Raw genomic sequence first — 20,039 nt, forward strand, 5'->3', positions numbered from 1 at the left:
ATGGAAGTAAAAAGAATTAATTTGGCATACATTTCTAAAGGATAGAACCCATATTGGAGAAGAAGTCAGGGCAGGCCAGAGCAAGAAGCTGGCAAAAAGGAATCAGAGAAACAGTAACATGTGGAGCCAGGTAATAAAAACTGAAGGCCAACTATCTAGTGATACACTTCCTCCAGCATGTTCCACCTCCTAAACATTCCACAGCCTTCCAGAATAGTACCACCAGCTGGAATTAAGTATCCAAACATATGAGCCTATGGGAAACATTTTATATTCAAACAACCACATTCCACTCCTGACTCCCATAAAATGTATAGACATCTCATGATGTGAAGTACATTCAATTCACTTTAAATGTCTCCTTAGTCATTACTAGCTCCAATATTGCTCAAGAGACCAAATTCTAAAGTCTCATATGAGACACAAGACAATTTTTTAAATTGTGAACCCTATAAAATCAAAATATAAGATACTTAAAATACAAAATGGCACAAAATAAACATCTCCCCTCTAAAAGAGAGACTTAATGACAGAGTAAAGAAAGGATGTAATAAATGAAGACCAAACAAATGCCAAACACTTGGTGTCTCATATCTGTGCCTCTTCTTGGTATCTCCTTGCCAAGAATTTGATCCTGTTTTACATTGTTTAGCCTGTGTGGCTCTCTGGAATCATGTGAAATATTTCATGGCCCTTCCATCTTGCATATTTCATTATTCTTAAACCAGAACTTCATGGATGATGCTGCCACATTTTGCTGCCAGGCCCCAATGAAATCTGGTACTTATGGCCACAGCTGCAGAAGCTGCTGTATGCATGCTAACCTTTGGAAGCACACACTGCTCAGTAATCTTCCTGTAAGTCTTTTCCTTTCAAAAGAATTCACATTCTTCCTATTTTTCACCTTCCAGTGAGCTTAATCTTGCCCTGAAAGTATCTTTTTATTATCCCCATGTAGAGCAATAGATTTCTCCTTGTGGGTGTTAATCTCTTTTACAACTATAGTTGAAGAAGCTTCAGTCTTTTTGCTTGAGATTTTAAATTTTATCACATTACTTTCCTTTCTAAACTCCACATTTTTATAGTATTCTGCTTTGCATTTTGCTATTCCATTTTAGGCCTGAATCAGAACAGCCTTGAAATTTCCCCTGCTAAACACATTAGTCTATCACTTATAAATTCCACTTTGTTCAGGTTCTCAGAAGAAAGGAGAATGATGCCATTGTCTTTGTTGTAAAATCTCATGAATACTTCTACCCCTATTCCAAATAGGCCTTTTTGCCCTATGAAACTACATGAGCCAAGCCTGCATTATCCACATTTTCCTCTGCCTCTGGCTTTAAATCCCATTAAAGTGGTTCATCCACAGTTACACAAGTTTCTTTTGTTGTTGTTGTTGTTGTTTCAAGTTAGGGTCTCACTCTAGTTCAGGCTGACCTGGAATTCACTATGTAGTCTGAGGGTGGCCTCCAACAAAAGGCAATCCTCCTACCTCTGCCTCCCAAGTGCTGGGATTAAAGGCATGAGCCACCACTCCCAGCAGGTACACAAGTTTTTAACTCCTAAATATTCCACACCCTTCCAGGACAGTGCTATCAATGGTTGGTCATTTTACATTAGACCTATATCACTACATATTCACTATAAAAAGTCAGGAGACTCTGATGTGCAGAGCCTGGAATAGAACTTTTCTGTGGATCCAAGGACAGTATGGTTTCTAGTGTAAATATTCCACACAAAGTCTTAGTATGGCATCTTCTTTTAAATGAAAGGAACATATTTAAGCCACTGAAAATGTACTTTGATATAGAAATATTTATATAAATGACATAGAAAATATTTCTTCATGATTTTTCCTAGTGATTAGAATGGATGACTTTATCTGACCATTTTAGTATAAACTTCTAATATATATGTAAAGTAATTAAGAGAAAACATAGTTAACTGATCAATTCCTATGTCTTTCCCTATCAGTATTTTGTGCTCTTATTTTTAATGTATATATGTTTATATGGTAAGAGGATAGTTTGAAGTTACAGCCCCTAGTTTTTCTTGTTTCTGTTTCAACCATTCTGCCCACATCTTTTCCTCCTAATATATGTAGAATTAATTCATAATAAAATTATTTATGGTAAAGAAAATTGAATATGTTTTATACTTCCTGTATTAAAAGCTTATTTTTCTTATAAAGTTACTTAAGCATTAACAACATAAGGAAAGCAACATTTTAAAATATTCAGAAAAGATATTTCTTCTCAATAGTGTCTTTGCTTTGCATATAGGCACTGGAAAGAGATTACAGCTAATGATAACCAGAGGTCATAGACAAAGTAAGAAGTCAGGATTTGTAATAATTAGGGATCTACATAGTGAGTTTATAAGATTTATTTCAAGTTCTTAAAGATGAATAAGAATGAAAGAAATAGAGGAGGAAATCAATAGTGAACTTTAATTTCAACTTTATGAAGAATTTCTCATCAATTTAATCAACAATATTGAGTGAATCCTAACCACAATAAGGTCTATGTTGACATTGGGGAAAACAATAGATCAGGTATATTATAATCTAAAATGCAAAAGAAATAAATTCTAATGAATTAAAGATGTAGTGATGATAAGGGTAATGTTGACTAGGTTAACATCTTTGTGGAGAAGCATCTGACATCATTCCTACTTTGTTATTTTGTTATGGAATGGTTTTAAAACGTTGCGTGTGCACACTTAGGAGCTGAAAGTTTATTGAAAGTAGGGGTCTATTTATGTAAGATGGGAAGTGAAATATTAAATTATTATAAATAGAAAGGTCTACGATATGATTTTAGAATGGAGGAGTCATTGGATATGGAACTGAAAATCCATATTCTTCATGTTCGTGGATGGTTGAAAGAAGTGAAATACAGGGTGATATTTTTAACTGTAGTGAAGAAAGTATGTCATTTTCCAAGACTGAAGCAAGGAAAGTACATTATACAAACTTTAGCTTGCAGCACCTCCATTACTTCCATGTCCTGGTACTCACAAATTTGTGGATCCCTGTCGGGCACTGCCAGGCAAAGGCTGGAGCTTTCTTCAGTAGACAGGCCTGACATGCCAGGCAAAGCTAAGGACCCCATTCTAAGGAGGCCAATCCCTCTCCAAGTCCAGCACACCTTAACTTAGACTTTGCCCTGTGACCTAAGGCCAGTTGTCTAGGAAATTCCTTATATAGTACCAGCCAGAAACCTTTGCACAGCCTATCCCCCTGTACCATATACCTTCCCTTTACCACTGCCTACTTGCTGGAATGTATGTTCCTATATGGTAATTTGGCATCAGCAAGCAACCTTGTACATCCAGTCCCCTTAGTACCCTCAACTACTTAGAAACCCATCTCCTGAGAGTGATTCTTTCTCTAGTTGCATGCTCACCACTGTTGCCTCGACACCTTTGGAGGAACTGTGGCCAGCCTTAGAGAACCCAGGGACCCAAAGCTGGTGCCGGAACAAGGACACTCTGAGACAGGACAGGATGGGTGAGTGCTCTCCCAGAGGAACTAGGAGATATCATCCCATGTGGTCTTGCCTCCAGGTTTTTTAAGGCTGGTAGGTTTCAGGTTTTCCTTCCTCCATAAAAAGAAGGTAGGCTCCTCTCTCCATTAGAGAGAGGCAGGTTTCCCCCTTCTCCATTAGACAGAGACAGCTTTCTCTTTCCCCCATCAGAAGGAAGCTATTTTTCTCTTTTTCCTCCTTTACTTTAGCTTCACATTATGGTCTTGGCATTTCCACTCTCTCTGTCTCTCTCTCTCTCTCTCCCTCTCTCTTTTTTTTTTTTTTTTTTTCCCAAGGTAGGGTCTCACTCTGGCTCAGGCTGACCTGGAACTAACTATGTAGTCTCAGGGTCACTTCGAACTCACAGTGATCCTCCTACCTCTGCCTCCCGAGAGCTACGATTAAAGGCGTGCGCCACCATGCCCAGCTTATTTCCACTCTTTGTATTATGGATAATATTGTCTCCCAACAAAAGGAATCACAGATTCCTAGATTAAGTGCCCTCCTGAAATTTAGAGGCATTAAGCTCTCCCAGAGAGAGATCAGCTCCTTTTGGAAGAAGTCCTCCAAGTTGCCCCCTGGATGATTTCTGGGGAATTCATCTGAGGCAGACACATGGACCCCATAGCTTACCTGGATAGGAAATGAAAATTTTATGATGGAAATTTCCCCTTGCTCCCTTTTTGTCTCCTTTCAAGTTTCTCTGCTAGGGCAGCGGTAAGACTACAAGCTGGCTTTGCAAGTGCTCCCAAGTGGCTCTGGTAAGGCGGCAGGCTCATGTGAACCAAGACAATGGCACCTCAGCCCATGCAGATGAAATGTCTCTCCCTCCCTTCCCAGCAGCCCCCCAGCAATCCCAGGGTCCCCCTACTTTCCCAGAGGACCCCAATGGTCCCAGCCCTCTTCTTCCCTCTTTGGGTAGCTGGATTCGGGCCAGTGGGCAGGTAGTCATCTGGCTGGTTACCTCCATGTGTACCAGACAGGACCCCAGGTGAGTGCCCTAGAACAGGGCGGGGCTGAAGTAGGGTGGGGCTGATATGAAGGTGCTGAATCATGAGAGCTCCTGCCTCACCCAATGCAACATGCAGTGCCAGCACCAAGAGTGGCAAGAAAGTAAAAGATGCCAGGCGTGGTGGTGCAGGCCTTTAATCCCAGCACTCAGGAGGAAGAGGTAGGAGGATCACCATGAGTTTGAGGACAGCCTGAGACTACATAGTGAATTCCAGGCCAGTCTGAGCCAGAGTGAGACCCTACCTCGAAAAACAAAACAAAAAATTAAAAAAAAAAAGAAAGTAAAAGAAAAGGTCACATTTAACTGAAACTTATGGTGAACTGAAGTTTTACATAAAAAATGCTATACTTCCCAAACAAGGGAAACTACTTGGCCAGCATGGCCCTGACTCATCCTAACAGGAAAAAATAACACCAGTAAGCTATAGGGCTACTTCTGGGTCCCTATAGAATCTTTGGGGAGCCATTAGTGGCCTCAAATCTGCCTCTTTCATTTTGTTCCCCAGTCTTGCTTGTTTCACAGGTGTATCTCTACAAGAAAAAAAAAAAAAGTATCCTAAAAAAGTAGCCTCAATCTCTCCACAGACAATTGAACTCTCTCATGGGTGTATACTTCAAACTACATAGCCTTAGAGCTCATTACTGCTGAACATGGGGTAATATGTGTGATCTTGGGAGAATAAAAATGTTTTTGTTGTTAATGAATCAAATGTTGTTAAACAAAATGTTAAAACTCAAGCAAGAAGCTTCTTGACCCCTACAAGTCTGAGGATCCCCAACACCTGGTTCTCTAACCCTTTAGTTACTTGGCTTCTTCCACTCCTTAGCCATCTCTTTGCTATTGGAACCCTATTGCTTGTAGCTCCCTATCTCATCAAATTTCTCAGATAACAAAGAACTAATATTGCTAAGATTGCTACTAATCAGGACCTTGTACACAGTCTAGCTCTATCTGTACCTATGGTAAATTCTAAAGAACTCACTCAGGATGACATTGCACCTTCATAAAAACAAAGGGGGAGTTATTGGGCACTGCCTGGCCCATGCTGGAGCCTTTAGTAGACAGGCCTGACCTATCAGGCAAAGCTAAGGACCCCCATGCTACAGGAGGACATTCCCTCTCCAAGTCTGGCACACCTGAATTTAAGCTTTACCCTGTGACCTCTGACCAGTTGCCCAGGAAACTCTTTTTTTTTAAAAAAAATTGTTTTGGGTTATTTTTATTTATTTATTTGAAAGAGAAAGAGGCAGATAGAGAGGGGGAGAGAGAATGGGTACACCAGGGCCTCCAGCCACTGCAAACGAACTCCAGACACGTGCACCCCCTTGTGCATCTGGCTAACGTGGGTCCTGGGGAATTGAGCCTTGAACTGAGGTCCTTAGGCTTCACAGGCAAGCACTTAACCACTAAGACATCTCTCCAGCCCCTAAGAAACTCTTTATATGGTACCAGCCAGCAACCATTGCACAGCCTATTCCCCTGTACCATATACCTTCCCTTTACCATTGCCTACGTGCTGGAATATATGTCCCCACATGCTAATTAGGCATCAGCAAGCAACCTTGTACATCCAATCCCCTTAGTACCCTCAACTGCTTATAAATCCATTTCTGTATTGACTAAAGCTGTTCACAGAGACTGTCTCCTGGGAATGATTCTTTCTCTAGTTGTGTGTTCACCATGGTTGCCTGGGCACCTTTGGGAGAGCCACAGTTGGCCTGTGAAGACCCAGGGACCCACATATCCCTAACCCTTAATGCTGGAAGAACCTGTTACTTACAAGAGAGTAAAACAGAGGCAATGAGAAGTCTATGTTCATACTTAAGATACATTCTTTTATAGCACCATACTAACATCTAACTTGATAGCTTTATTGAGATAAACTACTATTCTGTGATTTCTTTGTAGAGATCTTCATTTGACAGGAAATTGAGATCTATTGACAACAATTATAATGTATGGCCTTCAGTTCTATAATCCACAGGGGAGATGCTTCCTCAGTTGAGGCTGTAGATGAGCAGCCTCAGCAGCAATCTGATTGCAAATGCTGGGAAGGTAATGAGGCAGAAGGCTGAACTAACCTGTTCCTGGATCCCAGCCCATGGACACAGAGAGACACACTGTGTGTTGCTTTAGCCAGTAATTATTACTGTTCTACATATTAGTCAGCTTATATGAATGGTAAAAATTAACTGATAGGATAAGTAGTACACATAGTGTGAATCCAGTGATAGCCAAGACACTAAATGTCTTTTGAAGTAGAAAAAAAATGACATTTTGTTTTTCTTTTTAAAGAACTTGATTATTTACTACCAAGTAACACATGTAACTGATTTCTAGAAAAAACATACTTCTGTTTGGTTAAGATGAGACTATCAGATGCAACTGACTTCACATAAACCTTGAGAGACCTGCACTACGATTAAACAATGAGTGCATACATTGTTCACTATCATAATTTTGAGGTAGTGTATTTCTGGAAACCATACAGTTTTGTTTTGTTTGTTTCTTTGTTTTTGATATAGTGTTTCACTCTAGCTGAGGCTGACCTGGAATTTACTACATAGTCTCAGGGTGACCTCAATTTCAAGGAGATCCTCTTACCACTGCCTCCTGAGTTCTAGGATTAAAGGCATGTGCCACCATGCCCAGCATGGAAACCATATAGTTTTGATATAATAATATTGTTAATAGATATAAAAAAGCTTTAGACATTGTCTGGATCTTGTAATGAACTGTATTATTATCAGTTCTAAGGGAAGAGGTCCATCAAAATCTGCAGACTATTAGACAAACCACCAATTAAAAACAGTCTGAATCCTCATAAAGCTCCCCAGTATGAGGCAAATACTACATCTCTATCTAAAAGGTAATGCTTACCAAAAAATTACTTCTCATAAAACTCATGTCTCTTTCAAACATGTTACTGCTGAAAATTATTAATGCAATCACAATTTTACAAGTTGTTTATCATGTCTAGAAAAACTATTCTGTAATTATAACCCTTCACAGCCTAAGGTTGAGCAGAATAACTGATTGTGATATTGGGATGATTTAATAGTGTGTCAAATCTCCAGATTTGTAAAATACCTTTAGGCAGTCAGCATCCTTCATGATCAAAACATATTATTACAAGCAGAAGGAAGGAAGATAGAAATAAACAGATGCATGTATTATTCCAGATTTTCTCTTCTGTTCACTTTCTCAAAACCTTTTAGCTTGGGCTGGAGAGATGGCTTAGCGGTTAAGCACTTGCCTGTGAAGCCTAAGGACCCCGGTTCGAGGCTCGGTTCCCCAGGTCCCACGTTAGCCAGATGCACAAGGGGCGCACGCGTCTGGAGTTCGTTTGCAGAGGCTGGAAGCCCTGGTGCGCCCATTCTCTCTCTCTCCTTCTATCTGTCTTTCTCTCTGTGGCTGTCGCTCTCAAATAAAAAAATAAATAATTGAAAAAAAGAAAAGGTTTGTTTAAAAAAAAAAAACCTTTTAGCTTAAAGATGTAGAGAATAATGCAAATAGGTGAGTTTATTAACAATATTACTGATCCACAGTGCAAATTGTAGGATATTTTGTTGATCAGCTAGTTAAAATAAGTATCCTATTTATGGGAAGATATTTAATATAGTCACAACATATTAACAATTACCTCAGTCATAATGTGGCATGCTAATAGTCTGGCAAACAAAAAATATGTACATTATAAATCAAAATGCCTATCCACAAATTTGAAGTTTGCATGCCCATATTGGAAAAATGAACCATTTTACTGACATTTCAAAGTGGTTTTCCATCTAATTATTATTCTGTTTCTAATTGAAAATTGACAAGTAATCACAGAAAGTACTGTCATTCTCAGATAGGGAATGAGAAAAGAGTCCAACAGATTCACTCAACACTGAGAAGGATTTTTAATCCTGACTCTGAAAAATAACTATGATCTTTATTTTTAATGCCACTCTTAGAATCCTCCTACATTTTGAAACATACCTTGTTCTCAGGAAAAAAAAATTCTGTTAACATCAATTTTCTTTTAAAAATTGTATTATGAACCTAGTATTTCTTAAGAATCATTAGATTTAAGAAATTTAAGAACATATTCACATTCTAAGAATTAGTGTTATAAATAACAGTCTCTAGCTATTCTAATACATAAATATCAATCTCCATTATAATTAACCCATTGTGGAACATACAGAATATCCATCAAAGCCAGAGCCCTAAGTATATATTAAGGCATTTATGTTATAAATCAGCCTTCATCATATTTTTTTGAATTCACAGTCTCTGGTTCTGAGAAATATCTGTGTATGAATAGAATTAGAGAATTTTGCCGTGATGACCTGTAATTGCATTTTCCACAGCACATATGTTATGCAGAAAGTAAAATTACATAGCATATATAAATGATAAAATTTGAATAATAATATGAATATGAAGTGCAAAGCCTCTTCTTCTCTTCCTAAGGAAAACAATTTCACTTCTTTCAATAAGAAATCCTTTATTGAAAATTATTCACAATATGTTGTTTGTTTTATGCCATGGTTAGTTATTAAAGTTACACATTAAATGAACTGGGGAGATGGCTGTGGTTAAAGTGCTTGCCTGCAAATCTTAAACACAAGAGTACACAGTAGCCACATAAAGCCAGATACACAAGGTGGCATATGCATCTGGAGTTTTTTGCAGTGGCTGGAGCCCTGGCATGCCCATTCTTTCCCTATCTAACTCTTTCTCATAAATAAATAATACATAAATGAAATACTTGGAAATATTACACATTATTTGCCAAATCTTTTATAATTATTGAATGTATATTTAGATATTTCCTTAAATACTTATCTTTATAAATGTATGCAAAATCTTAACCATTATAATCATGACTAAATTCTTATTTTTTAAATTGCATACAGTAGTTTTTTTTTCCATAAAAAGTAGTTTTTATTTTTGCAGTTTCCATAGCAATTACAAACTTCAAAGAGCTAAAGAAAGACTGAAAATCTTCCCAGGAGCTTGGATACCTGGAATGATTGAAAGATGAAAGTGGAGAAGGGACACTTGTTGTTTTCCTTGTCAAGCTTCTCCTACTTTAGTTAATTTTGCTCAAAATCAATGATATCATCTGTTCCTTAGCCAATACAGTAATATAACTCATTCTCAAAGTTATTCTAACTCTCCAACATATTATCTTAGTTGTATATTTGTGAGTAAATGTTTCTTTTCTTTTCATTTTTTGGGGGTAAAGAAAATATAGTTGTCAAATTATCTGATATGCTAAGCTTCCTTTAGAATAATCAGCAAGATATTAGAAAGAGACAGAAGTAATGACTTCAAGAAATAAACCTCTGTCTAAGACAATAATTTAGTATATGATAAGACATCATGATGAAACTTCAGGACTTTTTCTTTAAATTGAATATATAATCTCCAATGCAACTACATTAGTAGAAATCATATTATATGAAATAAAACAAGAATTGTTTTGTACAGGAAGATTAAAAGTTAAAATCTTCATGTTATTCAGTGCAAGTATTCCTTCACACAATAATACTTACAGAAAATGTTTTTTGTTATACAGGAATAGGTACAACCCTTCCTCCCCAGTTTCAGGAATGTCAAATGGTAGGAAAGACTTTATGATGTGATTAAATTGTGGATTTTTGATAGTAAAGGTGTACTGGATTCTCTAGGTAAAGCCAATATAATCATAAAAACTGTTGAAAAGATTACGTGTAGGATCAGAATCAGAGATAAAATTCAATAAAGCACAGAAGTGTCTGGACGACCTAGTGCTGCAGGTTTTGAAGATGTAAGAAGCTCCAGGAAAAGCTATTCACATGCGCCTTTCCCCATTTCTGTAACAAGAATGCTGCCTTGCTGGCAGAGTAAAATTAAACTTAATATAGAACTTTTATGATGAATCTTCTGGTTTATGTCACCAAATTTGTAGCAGTTTGTTATAGAAATAATGGGAAACATATATCAATGCTATTATGAAGAACATTGGTGATGTGATGGTCTATACTTATGCCAGCTTGGCAGGACTTGGGATCATTTAGAAAGGAGTTTTATGGCATATGTACAAAGGGCTATTTGAATAGATTTATTGACAGGGAAAGACTTGCCTTAACTGTGAGGTTAACAAGGGTTCTGAACAAGCCAGATAAATAGAAGAAAGCAACCTGAGCACTAGCATTCATCACTCTCTGCTTCCTCACTGTGGACTGATTCTGATTCTGAGCTGCCTCATGCTCCTGCCACCATGCCTTTCCCCCTATGATGGACTGAAACCTCAAACTGAAAACAGAAACAAACCTTTTCCTCTGCTGTGCTTTAAATATGAATCAAAGATATTCAGGGAATTTTGATTAAGGTTAAACTTCCTGCTTATGTCTCCAGCTGAAGCTGTCATTGGGGGTGGATCCTGGAGTCCAGCTCTAAGGTGTATTTTTGAGGCAAATCTTCATTCCAGCCCAAAGGTGTGGAGAAAACAACTTGAGCTCTAGTGGTTTGTGCTTGCTGGTGTTGGTATATGCTTGCTACAGTTCTTTCTCTGTGCTTGGATCTATGGAGGTAAGTAACTTCTGATAATGATGGAGTTTCTCCTGGATTTTTAAGTTAAAATAAAATTCTTCCTCCTGTAAACTGTATCTAGTTAGATGTTTTTCCAAGCAACAGGAGCTCATTACAACAGCATAATTAGTACAGGAGAGTTGGGAGGTGGGGGATGTTGTGATGAATCTGGACATGTGGATTTGGATTTTTTGGGAACTTGTGTGCTGGAGTAATGTGGCAGGAGTTGGTACTTGGGAATACAGAAGACTTCCAGAGCAGTAAGCCAAATCTTATGGGCTATTCTAGTGAGAGATTAAAAATGCTAAATGCAGAGACAATTGTGTCAATTTGTGAACTTTCAGAGGGGAAGGAAAGATAGCAGAAATTTTTATTGGAACTGTGCTACTGGCTATGTTCTGTTGCCTATGGCCAGAGAGTTAAATCAAGGTAAAACTTTAAAAGTAATGCATGATGTACTTGCAGAAGGTGTAAATCTGAAAGATGTACTACTTAAAGTTGGAAAAATTCCAACAAGTTTAAAGTTATAAACACAGAGACTTACTTTAGCATGCTAAACCTTCTATTTTTAAAGAGATTACCACCATTAACCATGGGCCCATTGATTAACACTGAAACAATGGAAATGATGTCTGAGGATAAAATATACCCAGGAAAGTCTGAATGTATAGAAATACAAACTCTAGGGATGGAGAGATGGCTTAGTGGTTAAGTGCTTGCCTGTGAAGCCTGAGGACCCTGGTTCAAGGCTCGATTCCCCAAGACACACGTTAGCCAGATGCACAAGGGGGTACACGTGTCTGGAGTTTATTTGCAGTCACTGGAGGCCCTGGCACACCCATTCTCTCTCTCTATCTGCCTCTTTATCTGTCTGTTGCTCTCAAATAAATAAATAAAAAATAAACAAAAATATTTTAAAAAATACAAACTCTATTAAAAGGAGCTGACTAAAAGGAAGAAGTGTGAAGGCTCAAGGTCAAAATATATTTCCTCCCTGGGTTAAATAACTGGATGTGCCACTGGACACCTGGTATTTATTTTGCAAGTATAATAATACATGGAAGTAGTTCATAAAAATACACATGGTTCCAGAAGCTGCTGCTGAGATGAAGTATATGTCACAGGGTAATGCCCCTGTATAGAAAGGCCAGTGCAGGCATTGTAAGATGGATCATGGTTTACAGTGGAGATCCCAAGATATATAGATATTTAGGCTATACCAGCACTATACAAAGGCTACCATGAGACAACGGAAACTTGGAGAAAAGTTTTACTCCTGGCTGCTCAGCCCAGGTGGGGGAGGCAGTATTAGAAATCCAGAGACTGTCTTTACTGGTTATAGATATCCAACTTGAACTATAGATATTAGTGTTTACCTCATGATTATTGATTTGTATTGGTCCAGTTTCTCCTTATTATGTCTGATTGCAATGAAAATATTTATTCTGTGTCATTATGTGTTAGAAGTATATAACTTGCTTTGATTTCACAGGACTTACAATTAAGAGATAGTCAAGGGCTGGAGAGATGGCCTAGCGGGTAAGTGGTTGCCTGTGAAGCCTAAGGACTGAGGTTCGAGGCTCAATTCCCCAGGACCCACGTTAGCCAGATGCACAAGGGGGTGCACACAACTGGAGTTCGTTTGCAGTGGCTGGAGGCCCTGGCATGCCCATTCTCTCTCTGTGTGTCTGCCTCTTTCTCTGTCTGTCACTCTCAAATAAATAAATAAAAATAAAAATAAATGTTTTAAAAAAGATAGTCAAATCTCATATGAGATTTGGGGGTATAGGACAGTCTTGAAGACTGTTGGTAAAGACTATGGAGAACTTTAAAGTTGGACTGAAAACAACTTACATTGTGATATGGTCAGGAGTCTATAGGGCCACAGGTATAATGTGGTGGTTTAAATGAGAATGTTTGCTCCCATAGCTTCAGGTATTTTTGATTAAGTTTAGGACTCCTGCTTACATCTCAAGCAACTGGCTGGAGGAGTTGGCAGTAAGGTCACATTCTGGAGTGTAGCTCTAAGGTGTGTTTAGGGGACAAATCTTCATTCCAGCCCAAATAAGTGGAGAAAGCAGTTTGAGCTCTGGTGGTATATATCTGCTGGTGTTGGTGTCTCCTTGCTACAGTTGTTTCTCTCTGCTTGGGTCTATGAAACTAAGCAGGTTTTTCCACCATTAATGAAGTTTCCCTGGAATTTGTAAACTGATATAAACCCCTTCTTCCCATAAACTGTGTCTGTTCAGATGGTCATCCCAGCAAGTTTGAGCATACAACAATGGCTAATTGCAATTTTCAACTACATGGCACCAGAATAAGTATTGACAATGACAACTCTTTAAAAAAAAAAAACAAAAAAACAAATGCTTCTAGATGCATTAAAATATTTTTTTAGCATTTTGTTTACTTTTGTACTAGCTTCCCTTTGCTGAATACTTGAATTTTTAATATTTTTTAAAATTCATTTGCAAGCAGAGAGAAAAGAGTGTGTGTGAGTGAAGGTGGGATCATCAGGCCCTCTTTTTCCTGCACAAAAGTCCAGATACATGTTCTACTTTGTACATTTGGCTCTATTTAGGTACTGTGGATAGAAACCTGGGCCAACAGAGTTTTTGAGTGTGATATTTAAGTTATCAACTTGATCTATTTAGTAATCCACAGATATTCCTTTGGGTTGAATCTTTGAGGTTGTTTCCAAAAAGTATTAACTGAAGGAGGAAGTCCTTCTCACAGGGTGAACCCATATTCCAGATGTAACTCACAGTGTAAGTTGTTTTCAGTCTAACTAACTTTAAAGTTTTCCATAGCCTTTGCCAAAAGTCTTCAAGACTGTCCGATAGCCCCAAATATCATATAAGATTTAGCTATCTCTTAATTGTTAGTCTACTCACTGGGGCACTTTATATAAGGAAGCTTTGGGAGAAAAGAATACTCTTTCTTCCACTTGGATGCCAGAGCAGCTTGCTGCCTTCCAGCATGGACTGAAGACCAGTGAGAAAACCAACAGCTCCCCAGTGGTCCTGTAGGCCTTATGTACTGGATCAGGACTGCTGAGACATCCAGCCTGGTGGATTGAGCAGCTAATGGGTTCCTTGACTCTCAGGTGTGAAAATGCTATGGGACTGCAGTTACCTAATCCAATAAGTTCCCTTTAATATAAGTCACTTCCTTCTGCTCTGTTCCTTGAGAGAACCCCGAATAATACACATTGTGGTACCAGGAATGGTTCTACAGAAACAGAATTGTGAGAGTGGATTTCTCACAATTCTGCTGGGTGCCTATCTAGAGTTGACTCTCTAACTTCACTACTACTAAAGGTCCTACTGGTAATAAGGAGAGTGTTTTTACTGGTAATAAGGAAGGTACTAAAAATCCATGGTGTGGACTATTTAAAGAACTCTATGAGATAGTTGTATTTGTAGATTCTAAGTCATATCTTAGGAAGAGTGGGGAACTTATTGACTCTGTATCTAAAACTTTTGAATATTTGTGGAAAAATAAGATGAATGATGATGATGGTTTGTTGCTTCTAGAATCTCTGGATAAACTATTAAGGGAAAAGAATAAGTTCAGGAAGAAAATTTCTAAGCTTAAGACCCACAAAATGATCTGAAGATTTCTAAGGGAGCCTTGGAAGAGAGTCTTCTCTCTAGCCAGAAAAGGGTTTAAATTGCAGAAAACCAAACCCAAGCTCTCATTGAAAGATTATCTAACTTGCAATGTAAACTCAAATCCTAGCCTCATAGGCTATCAGCAGTTAAAGTGAAGGTACATGTTGGAAAAGTGTGGGATCCTATAACTTGGGATGGGAATGTTAGGAAAGACCCTGAAGAATATGGGGACATTGAACTCTCAGATAGATTCTAAAGAAGATGTTTCTCATGACAATGTGACCTTCCCTCCCTTAGAGGCAGGTGCATCTCCACCTCCACACCCAGAAGTATTGTCCTCTCCACCCTTGCCTGAGCAAATTAATTCTTCTTTGTCTGTGGAGCCAGCAATGACTCTGCTTGCAGGATGTGCTGGTACTCTTCAGTGCCCTCCCATCTTTGCCTCTAGGTTTATCATCAGGCATAAGGCTAGGCAGTCCCCTAAAGGTAATATAGAAAGTGTGACACAAGAGGTGAGGTACACCCCTGAAGAACTTCAGGAGCTTTCTAACTTGTACATGCAGAAGCATAGAAAATATGTGGAGGAATGGATTTCAAGGGTGTGGGATGACAGAGGAAAGAATACAAGATTAGATCAGGCTGAATTATTGAAATGGGCCCATTGAGCAGAGGTTTTAGATTTAGCACTGCAGCTTGGGCAGTTGGAAGAGGTGTCAAAAGTTTATTTGATTGGTTGGCTGAAGTATGGCTCCAAAGATGGCTTTGATGAGCTTGATCTGCCTGATATCCCTTGGCTTAAGGTTGATGAAGAGATTACTAGGCTCAGAGAACTTGAAATGCTGGTGTGGATTTTCCATAAACACTCATCTTTGCTCCCACAGTGGGATTGTCCAGAAGATGTGCCCTTCACTAAAACTATAAGAAACATATTTTTGATGGGAGCCCCTTCATACTTAAAGTTATAAGTAGTGGTCATGTGTAAAGAAGACATCACAGTAGGAGCTACAGTTGCTTTAATAGGTGACTTAGATGCAATGGGTCTAATTGAATTGCAGACTAACAAGGACCAAATGGCAGTGCTGAATCACAAAGGGTGAGATGGGTATGTTTATGTAATGGGCAGCAAAGTCAAAACAATGCTCATAATGGTATGACTTCTGTAGTTCTTTGGTACTGGCTGATTAATCATGGTGCTCCCTGAAGTGAAATAGATAAGAATCCTATTGGGTTCCTGCTTGATCTGTATAAGCAGAAGAGTTCCAGAACAAAGGAAGAAAAGGCCACTTTGGATTATAGCAACAGAGAATCAAGGCCTCTTAGCCAATTTCCAGACTTGAGCCAGTTTATAGATCCTGAGCAACTTGAATGAATGGGTGGTCAGGTCCCTTTGAGGAAAGACCCTCCTACAACCCACAAAAGTTTCAATGTTAAGCTTTCTCTTATCCTTCCTCAGAGGGACCTACAGCCTTTTGCTAGGGCAACTGTACACTGGGGAAGAGGAAATAAGCAGACCATTGGGGGCCTGCTGGACACTGGCTCTGAATTGACATTGATTCCAGGAGAACCCAAGCAACATCATGACCCTCCAGTTAAAGTATGTGCTGTGGCGGTCAGGTGATAAATGGAGTTTTGGAAAATGTTTGATTGACAGTGGGCCCCCAGATTCATCCTGTGGTTATTTCCCCATGCATAATTGGGAAAGATATACTTAAGCGTTGGCAGAACCCCCACTTTGGCCTCTTGACTTGTGTAGTGAAGGCTATTATGGTTGGAAAGGCCAAATAGAAGCCACTGGAGCTTCCACCACTGGGGAAAATTATTCAGTCCCAGCATTTGGAAGGCAGAGGTGGGAGAATTTCCATGAATTTGAGGCCATCCTGAGACGACATAGTGAGTTCCAGGTCAGCCTGGTATAGCGTGAAAACCTACCTGAAACCCCGCACCCCCCCCAAAAAAAAAACCACCCAGGATCATATCCCTGGAGGGATTGCCAAAACTAATGCCACTATAAAGGACTTGAAGGATGCAGGGGTGGTGGTTTCCATCAAATCTTCTTTTAACTCTCCTGTTTGTCCTGTTCAGAAGACAGAGGGATCCTGGAGAATGACAGTGGGTTATTGGAAATTTAATCAAGTGGTGACTCCAATTGCAGTTGCTGTTCTAGATGAGGTTTCTTTACTTGAGCAGATTAACATCTCTCCCGGTATCTGAAATGAAGCTATTGATCTTGTGAATGCTTTATTCTGATACTGGTTCACACAGACCATCAAAAGAAATTTTCCTTCAGCCTGCAAAGTCAGCAGTACACTTCTACTGTTTTACCTGAAAATTATATTTACTCTCAAGCCCTCTCCAGTCATATCTTAGTGCTCAGGGATCTTGATCACCTGTCCCTTCCACAGGTGTCACATTGGTCCATTATATCATTGACATTACACTGATTGGATTAAATGAGCAGGATGTGGCAACCACTCTGGAGTTGCTTGTACAACATATGTATATCACACAATGGGAGACAAATCCATGCAAAATTCAAGGACCTACCACCTTAGTGAAATTTCTAGGAGCTAAGGGGTGTGGGGAAGGCAAGAATATTTCTTCTAAGGTGAAGGATATGTTGTTGTACCTGGCCCCTCCTACTATTAAGATAGAAGCACAACATCTAATAGGCTTATTTGTATTTTGGAAATATCACATTCCTCACTTGAGTGTGTTACTCCATTGTGACTTGGAAAGCTATTAGTTTTCAGTGGGGCCCCAAACAAGAAAAGGCTCTTTAACAGGCCCAGGCTGCTGTGTGTGCTGCTCTACCACTTGGGCCATATGACCTGGCAGATCTGATCATACTTGACATGTCAGTGGCACATAGGGATGCTGTCTAGAGCCTTTGGCAGGCCCCCATAGTTGATTCATAGCAGAGGACCTTGGGAATTTGGAGTAAGGCCCTGCCATCATCTGCAGACAACTATTCCCCCTTTGAGAGTTAGCTCTTGGCTTTCTATTGGGCCTTCGTGGAAACTGAATGTTTGACAATGGACCATCACATTACTATGTGACATGAGTTGCCCATTATGAGCTTGGTGTCATCTGACCCACCAGGCCATAAAGTTGGATGTGCACAGCAGCAGTCCATGATCAAGTGAAAGTGGTATATATGTGATTGGGCTCAAGCAGTTCTTGAAGACACAAGTAAGTTACATGAGGAAATTGCCAAAATGTCTATGCTTTTTTACTTCTGTTACAATGCCTTCTGCCCCTAAGCATGCACCTATGTCATCATGAGGTGTGCCCTATGATCAGCTGACTGAGGCGAGGACTAGGGCATGGTTTGCAGAAGATTCAGTGTGTTACACGGGCACCTCCCAGATGTGAACAACTGCAGCATTCCGGCCCCTTTCTAGGACGACTTTGAAGGACTGTGGTAAAGGAAAGTCTTCACAAGGGGCTGAATTTCTGACAGTGCACATGATTGTACATTTTGCTTGGAAGAAAAAATGGCCAGATATGCAGGAATACACTGATTGATGGGCCATGGCCAATGATTTGCCTCAATAATCTGGGACTTGGAAGGAGCACAATTGGAAAATTGGTGAGAAGGATATTTGGGAAAGGTGTATGTGGATAGACCTCTCTGAAAGGGCAAAGAATGTAAAGATACTTGGTCTCATGTTAATGCTCACCAGAAGGTGACCTCACAGAGGATGACTCTAATAATCAAGTAGATAAGCTGACCTGTTCTGTGGATAATAGTCAACTTCATTCCTCAGCCATCCCTGTCATTGCCCAATGGACCCATGAACAAGGTGGCCTGATGACAGGGTTGCAGGTTATGCAGGGACCTAACAACATGGACTTCCACTAACTAAGGCTGACCTGGTTACAGGCACTGCTGAATGTAAATCTTACAGAAGCAGAGACCAACTCTGAGCCCCCAATATAGTAGCACTCCTAGGGGTTACTAGCCAGCAACTTGGTTTCAGGTTAACTACATTGGACCACTTCTGTCATTGAAAGGACAATGTTTTGTCCTTACTGGAATAGATACTTATTCTGGGTATGCATTTGCTTTTCTTGCATGTAGTGCTTCCACCAAAATTACCATCCATGGGCTTACAGAATGCTTATCCAGAATCATGATATTCCACACAGCATTGCTTCTGACCAATGAACTCACTTCACAGCTAAGAAAATACAGCAGTTGGCTCATGATGATGAAATTCATTGGTCTTACCATGTTCCTCACCACCCTGAAGCAGCTCCTTGATAGAATAGTGGAATGGCCTTTTAAAGAAATAGTTACAGCACCAACTAGGTGACAGTAGCTTGGAGGTCTGGGGTAATGTCCTCCAGCAAGCTACATATGCTTTGAATCATATATATGGTACCGTTTCAACTATAGCCTGGATTTATAGGTCTAGGGATCAAGGGGTGAAAATGGGAATGGTACTGCTTACCATCACCCCAAGTGACCTATTAACCAAATTTTTGCTTCCCGTTTCCCCAACCTTATGCTCTTGTTTCCAGAATGGAGAGTGCTTTTGCCAGGAAGCACAAGAGAGCTAACTGGAACTGGAAGCTAAGCCTTATCCCTGGCCACTTTGGGCTCCTGATGTCCTTGAGTGACTAGGCTAAGAAAGGAGTTACATTGTTAGCAGTAGTGAATGATCCAGAATACCAAGGGGAAATTGGACTGCTCCTCCTAGCTGGAGGCAAGGAAGCATATGTCTGGCGAGAAGGAGATCCTTTAGGGTCTCTCTTAGTGTTATTATGCCCTGCTATCAAAGTCAATGTATCCATTGCAGCAACTCAAATTGAGGTTCTGTGATAAATGGCTCAGGTTCATCAGGAATGAAGGTATTGGTCACCCTCCCAGGGAAAGAATCAAGACTTGCTGAGTTGCTTGCTGAAGGTTGAGAAAATACAGAATGGATAGTAGAAGAAGGTAGTTACAAATACCAGCTAAAGCCACATGACCAGTTACAAATATCAAGGATTATAATTGCCATTTCTGTTTCTATCCTACATTAATAAGGAATACTTGTACATATCTACACCAATATTAATATTTTTTCACTAGCTAACTATTGTTGAATTTATATTTGACCTAAGACTAAGCATAGCTCATGGAACCTTGCTTGTCTGGGGTAAGAATGTGCATTTATACTTGTACATGGGAAAGTTTTATCTTGTTAAGTAGAATTATGACCTTGTTACTGTCTTCATTTGTAAATTAAGTATGATGCATGGAGATATGGTTTGGTGTCCAGTTGATAAGGGGTGGATTTGTGGTGGTTAAGTTGTTGTCAACTTGATCTATTT

The 20,039-nt window shown here is 39.4% G+C and overlaps 1 pseudogene; it reads left to right on the forward strand.

Annotated features, from left to right (window-relative positions):
• Nucleotides 1–16,089: 16,089 nt before the first annotated feature.
• LOC123463510 lies at nt 16,090–19,748 on the forward strand (annotated as a pseudogene).
• The last annotated feature ends 291 nt before the right edge of the window (nt 19,749–20,039 follow it).

The sequence above is a fragment of the Jaculus jaculus genome, chromosome 9, assembly GCF_020740685.1.
Source record: "Jaculus jaculus isolate mJacJac1 chromosome 9, mJacJac1.mat.Y.cur, whole genome shotgun sequence".
Lineage (NCBI taxonomy): Eukaryota > Metazoa > Chordata > Mammalia > Rodentia > Dipodidae > Jaculus > Jaculus jaculus.